The 7,086-nt window shown below is 46.3% G+C and overlaps 1 protein-coding gene across 1 annotated transcript in view; it reads left to right on the top strand.

Annotated features, from left to right (window-relative positions):
* Positions 1-1,218: 1,218 nt before the first annotated feature.
* Positions 1,219-7,086, top strand: part of mgat4c (mgat4 family member C) — a gene marked incomplete at its 3' end in the record, with an annotated part of 60,827 nt that continues 54,959 nt past the window's right edge. Inside the window, exon 1 of the mRNA XM_080842429.1 lies at positions 1,219-1,240. The remainder of the gene's footprint in view (positions 1,241-7,086) is intronic.

Raw genomic sequence — 7,086 nt, 5'->3', positions numbered from 1 at the left:
TGTGGAGGTGTAATAATGGTGATAACATCCCCCACTCAGGGAGAGAGGCTCTCCGTGGCTCACCTGCTCGTGGACGGCCGAGGGAGGGGAAGCGGGGGCCATCAGTCCTATCAGGCCTGCTTTGAAGTTGTGCGTCGGCTTTGAGAGTGGAACCTCAGGCCCAGCTCACTCTGGCAGAGGTGTGCTCTGTGTGCCATGCAGAGAAGAGCAGTGCTCTCCCTCCTGCAAAGAGGGGAAGTGGAGAAAGGCTCATCTGACTGTTTCTTTGGATGGATTCAAAGGCAGGGTACAGGGATAATGCAGAAAGAATGTGTGAGGGAAAGAGGGAGCGAGAGAGAGGGAGATGAAAGGAACCCTAGCTTCTACAGTAAGACTCCTTTGGCTTCTGACTTATTGCCTCATACAATATCACCACACAGCTGGTGGAGGACCCGAAAGCAGGGGTCTTGCCAAGCATTTGGGAGGCACAAAGCACCTTACAGCACAACAACACAACACAACACAAAACAGCACTGCACGCAGGGATGACTTAGCTTAGCTTATCTAAACACCGAACAGCACAGAAAATGACAACACGGTGCAATACATCACGATGAGGCACGGCTCACCTTGGTCCAGCACACAGAAATTTCATATCGAACAGAATTTTATCAACTGCTGGAAGGCACTGCTCTCAGGGCCATGGAGTGTGGAGCCGGTGTTTTGTATTGGTCAGGTGTGTGCAACCCCAGCTAACTGGGCAGCTGTTTTTTTTTTGTCTCGGTGAGCAATGACGAGACAGTGGCTAAATAAAATCAGCCTCTGAAAATGAGGTCAGCCACTCTCATCCTTTGATCAGGCTGTTCGTCTCGGCTTCGGGCCGTATAAAGAAGGATTTATCATAGCGAATGGCTTTGAGGCAACAAAATCACAAACAAACTAAAGGGGGATCGATAGAGACTGTCTCGGGGAATGATGAACTGGCACTTCTCTGAAAAATCAATCGCTCCCCACCCTACTGCCACAGCTCCTCTGTCGCACCCATGACTTTAACCTTGCACCAGCGCCTTCCCCCCGCTCTTTTTCCTTTTCTTCTGTGGTTTCTCATTGTAAATTTAACAACCATGCTTCTCTCTCTCGCTCTCTCTTTCTCTCTCCCTCTCTCTCTCTGTGTCTTTGTTTGTTAGGCTTGGAGATGGAAGCGCCTTTGATCTGTGAAACAACATCTCCCCGATAATGGCCCATACGATAAGCAGTATAAGTAAGTAGTGCTGGACATATTTACAATTCTATAGATTTTCTTCTCTCTTTCTCTGCTTTTATCTGGTCTGTTCTCAGTGGTACTTGGCTTCAGAGGACGCTTGGCTTTAGAAAGGCTCTGATGTGTTAAGTATAGGCAGTATAGGACTCTTATGATTTAAAGAACCATAAAGAGTCTCCAAGGTTTGTGAAGAGTAAGGTGTAGATGTTTTTTTCAGAGTTATGTCAGGTGTTTGAGCTGTAGTGACAATGGACAACGGATAGGAAGTAAACAGTTCTCATAACAACCAATTCATTTTTTTCAAATGTGTTGACATTGGGCCAGATTTGATTGGTTAGACAGATAAACATCTGAATATTTTTCGAATGATCAAGCAGAGTTGACCATAGTTCAGTTATTTATTTATAGATAATGGCTTATAATCAACATTTGTTACAATTCAGTTGAGTACAGACATGTAATCTATTATTCTCAGAATAGATCACTTTCAATAGTATAGAATCTTTTGTGTGCCTTTTCATAAGGCATACACAAAACAGTATAGCAGTGAAGCCAGTCCATATAGCTGACTGTCAGTCACCTTGTTTAGAGAAAAAAAAAACGGCCTTCAGAAACCATCATCTTCAAAAGGCTTCAAAGACGGCAGGCCAATCTCGGCATGGCTCTGTCATGCCACTCCGGTGAGATCTGAGGTGGCTGGTGGGGGCGGTGTGTGTTGGGGTGGTGTGTGTGTGGGGGGTGGGGGGGTGGAGGGGGTTGCTCTGATGACTCGAAGAACTTCCTGCGCGCTCTCTCATCAGCACTCTGTCACACAGTCTGTGTGAAGAACAGCCTCAGTGAGATGAAGCCGCAGACAGGTATCCATCAGGGTGGGTTCCTGGCCTGACATTGCCAAGGGGATGGAGATGAAATATTCATACGACTGTGAGAAAAAGGACGGAGGGAGGGAGGGAGCTTTAAAGAGGAGCCCGGAGATGTATCACGCTCATCTACGACAATGTTCAGGAGCTCCCAGAGCAATATTGCCAGAGCCGAGTTAATTGCTGGCACATCGTTTAGTATACGGTGAGCAGTTGTGTTTTTCCACGGCCAGTATTCGGAGGATATGAAGTTATACTTCAAGCTTCCGTGAGTGTGCCTATACAAATCATGAATCATTGTTCATCCTGAATTTGAAATGCTGTCAGAAATGACTGGCATATTTTGCAAAGTTCTGTGTTTCCTGAGCATATTGAATTTCAGGATTATACATAAACTAGGCACTTGTTTTTGCAATTATTTTTTGCTGCAAGTTCAGGTTCTCGTACATGGGAAAATCTGAAAAATTGAAGTACTGAATTGAAGGTCATGTTTAATTCCTCATCCCGAATGAAAATACAAATCATCGCCTCAGGGGTAATACCATTGGACACCCTCTAAAAGTTGCAAAATTGTCAGTTCATGACTTATCTCCCCCAGTCCCACCATAACCAAATATGAGGATCTCCAACGCACTCTGGAAATATCAATATGGATTTACGAGTCTCCCTGAAGCAAGGTCCTCAGCTAATTAAATCTTTAATCACTCTGCACTGTGAAAACAGAGGAGGGCTACGAATGATGCATGTGTAAGCACTGGGCAGAGCTTTTTTCTTCTCTCCAAGACAGAGAAAGCTAATTGGGTCAAAAGCCTGAGTGTCTCCTCCGCTCTCGATCAGGCACATCAGCGTTAGCGCTAAGCTAACACTTTTTCCCCCTGAATGTGCAGAGAGAGACTTCAAAGAGCGAGGAAGCTCACTGATGGCAGTTATGTTTCTGATATTTTTTCTACCCCCGAAGCATTTTTAATCAGGCAGCCAAAGGTGCACCGGTGGGATTTAGCACAAATTCAGATGGAGATGGAATTTTAGTCAAGGCAGACTGAGCAAGACAAAAGCTTTTAGACTACACCTAGCCTTTCTTTTGTGTCAGAGCGCTGGGGATTTGAAAACAGATGACCTCTTAAGCTGTAAATATAATGTTGCTATTGTCATCCATATCTACTTAAATCCTGCTATTTTCTTGTCTATAACTGTAGCGAGTAGGGGTGTACACACATGGTATTTTTCTACAGTACTGTATGAACCTTTTGGACAGGGATACAATTCTTCTGGGCCTGAAATGAGGCATATACTCCGACACGTGTTATAGTCTGCCATTCATAATAACAGTCGGTTGGTATTTAGCCCAGTATTGTTTGTTTTAAATGCTTGAAGGCTACATGCTGCTGTTCTGTTTGGTAATGTTAATAATTGTTGCTTTTTCTTTGTTACTTGAAGGCTACATGCCACTGTTTTTTTGTCATTTTCAAATGTTTATGTTGACGTACTTGGGATTTATTGGTTTCTTTTAGGTTTTTTTACCGTGGTATTGAATTGGGCCTTGAGAATTGGTATTGATATGGACTACTACATTTCTGGTATTGTGACATCCCAAGTAGAGAGCTGTGACACTTTGAGCTACACATTCCTGAGTACCCATGGTCCTGCAACAGACAGGCCACACTTAGACACACACACACACACACACACACACACACACACACACACACACACACACAGAGGCGCACTCAAATAAAACCATTACCTTTTGCAGAATCATTTCCTCAAACCATTGCACACAGCTTTAAAATAAGGGCTTATCTTAAGCCTTTGATCACTGATTTTACCTCAGCTCTTCAGCATCTTCTCTTCTATTGTAGCACATGGAGGCAGACCACAGTGGATGCAATCATTTAATCATTTTCCCTCTGCACTCTCTGTCTCTCTCTCTGTCTCTCTCTGCTCACTCTCTCTCTCTCATTCCCCTCCTGCTACCCTTATTCTCTCTGCTCAGCTCTCTCTCCTTTTCTCCTCTCACTCATCTCTGGTCTCTCACTCTCTCTCTTCCCCTCTTCATCTCCTTCTCTCGCTCGCTCTCTCTTTCTTTCTCTCCCTTCCCCAAGTCAGTTGCAGTTCTGAGTGCAAAGTCCACGGCAAGCAAGCTGTTCAAATGAGCACCCCCTGACCGCAGTGAGCAGAGGTTATCTGTGCCTTACAGGAAGCCGCGGTGTGGCCTGATTTCTGCGCGCCAGCCCACATTCTCCCGGGCTGTGCTCTTTTATCGGAGGTCCTTTCATTTGCTCCCCATCCCCCCTCTCTCTTAGTTATTTATTTATTTATGTATCCAGTTATTGTATTGTAGCTTGTAGAGCGATTGGTGCTGGCTGCATCCACTGCTCTACTCCCTACCTCATCAACCCCCCAAACACACACACACACACACACACACAAAATGAGTTGAGCATGTGTGTTAGATGAGTCCACAGGATCGCACTGTTGGGCAGGAGCTAAAGCGATGAGGTGAAACACAAACGCGGTTTCACCGTACGCGTCCCGTGTCGCAGTGGAATGCGTCGCCAGGAGTGTCCTCATAATAACCAGCTCATAAATCTGATGTGAAGGTATGGATGGCTTTCAGAATGGCCGTTAAAATCACACCCGCTCCCACATTCACACACACACACACACTCACACCCATCAGTGAGTGCATATATATATATGCGTTCCACAAGATGTGGTGATTACGAGTGTTGTGGGCGCTCTCAGAAGGCTCACGCCCGAATGCCAACATGATAACGGCAGTCGACGCACAGCAGCTGGGGGATGAGGGCTTCTCCATATGTTGCTCATGAACCCTAATCCTTCACTGATGGGTAATCCCATAGTGTATACGTCTTTATCTATGTGTGTGTGTGGGGGGAGGGGGGCACAAGTGCCAAGCTCCTGAGAACACTTGTGTCGGCTGATGCCACAAGCACCCGAGGGGGGGATGTGGTGGTCTGTGGTGGGGGCCTGGGGTGGGGTGGGGGGGGGGGGGGGGGTCAGTGCGGTGTCGATGATGGACCTCATAATGGTGTCCAGCGCAGAATCCTGCTCTTTTGGCCCGGGCATATGGCGTGGCACTGTAAAGCCGCAGCTGCTGTGGTCCATTAGGACAATGCATTGGGCAAATTAGGAGGCAGGCAGAGGCAGCGGCAGACAGCAGTGATGCACGGCGCATGAGCGTATGCCCTCCTGTTATTACGAACTGGCTGCCGTCCCCCGGAATGCGGACTCAATCAGTGTGGAATTCGCCCACCTGATCCCCCCCCCCCCTTCTCCCTCGCTCCCTCCCCTCTCGTTCCCCATGAAAAAAAAAACACCACTGGCAGGGAAACCCAATTTCAGGGGAATTTTTTTGGGGGGTGGGAGGGAGGAGAGGTAGAATGAGCGAGAGGGGAGAGATTGAGAAAGATGGATGGATAGAGAAACAGAGAGGGAGAAAACACACACAGCAAGAGAGAGGGACTTACCAGGTGGAAATGAATGCAGGCAAAAAAAAGATAGGAAACTGTCAGTGGTGAGAAAGAGCAACCTCGTTGCATACCAAAGACAAGACACAGGGGGCCAACTGGACCCGCAGGCCTCCTTGAAGGTCTTTCTTTGAAAGACTGTCTGGCATTTATGTCGCCCGGGCAGGCCCTGTGTGAAAAGGGGGAAGAAGCATTAGAAGGATCCCGCTGCTCATGGTAACTCCATATGCACATGGCTGAAGCCACCCCTCTGTCCCGCCACCGACTGTGCGCACGCCATTAGCGGAGATGGATTTTGACAAGAAAAATGAAGTGTGCTGTTTCCTGTGGCCTCGAGCGCCTTTGTGAATAATGAGAGGGCTTTTGCTTTTGCCTCCAAGACCCCTCCAGCCTCTTCAGAAATAGCTCTCCCCTGTGAAGATGCGGTCAGGAGAAAGCGTCGCTCCTCTCCTCCTCAATCCCTTCTACTAGTCTACTTTTTCTTTTTCGTCGTTTCTTTTTTTTCTTCCTCCAGACTAAGTCCGTGAAGAAACTGTCACATCATATCAGTACAGGATCTTTGAGAAGTGAATTAAGTATATCTTTTTCTGGCTACTACTGCTTGTTTTTATATATTTATACTGTGGGTTTGGATTTCGCTCTTGGGAGTTTTGTGTCACAAAATGTCATTATTTTCCCTTTGTGCAGATGTGAGTGGATTTGCCTTATCAGAGAGACACGGAGAGAGAGACAGAGAGAGAAAGAGAGAGAGGGACAGGGAGAGAGAGACAGAGAGAGAGAGAGAGAGAGAGAAAGAGCCCTCTATGACAAAGGTGCAGTTCACTGAGGAACTGCAGTGTGACACTATCAAATGTCTTCACTTTACAACAAGGCTATGAAGGTATATTATGGCTCTCCTTTGATGGATTTTTAATAAGATGTGACCTCACTCAACACTGTGGCACACATAAATGCCAGAAAGTGTAATAGCGGGCACACACGCACGCACGCACGCACACATACATACACGTACACACACACACAATGATGCATTTCCCCTGTTCTGCTTTAATGCAGTGATTCATACAGTTTACAGTTATAACTAGTCCTGTGCTGCTTCAAGTGGAAATAAATCTAATTACATTTGGAAAGCTCTGCTTTAATACGTCTGTGGAACAGCAGGGAAGGGTCTCTACTACATTAAGGACTGCGCTGTACAGATGTTTGGCAAGCATGCTAGTCTGGTCAGCCATAGATTTCCAAACCAAAAGTTGAGTGTAAGGTGTAAGTAGAGTGTGAATGACTGGGTATTTAACAGAGATGTGTGTGTGTGTGTGTGTGTGTGTAAATGTGTGTTATTTCTGCTGTGGGAGCGCTTTTAACAGTTGCAAGCAGAATCATGCTGAGCCAGTGTTTAGGTTTTAGGTATGCATATATACGTGGAAGATTCTGTGAAGGTTTCTTGTGTCTATATGAAATGTTGTTTCTTCTCATGTATGTTTTGTGTGGGTGAGGG

This window comes from Sprattus sprattus, assembly GCF_963457725.1.
Source record: "Sprattus sprattus genome assembly, chromosome: 7".
NCBI classification, from domain to species: Eukaryota; Metazoa; Chordata; class Actinopteri; order Clupeiformes; family Clupeidae; genus Sprattus; species Sprattus sprattus.
The sequence above is the reverse complement of the archived record's forward strand: the minus strand, read 5'-3'. Positions and strand labels throughout refer to the sequence as shown.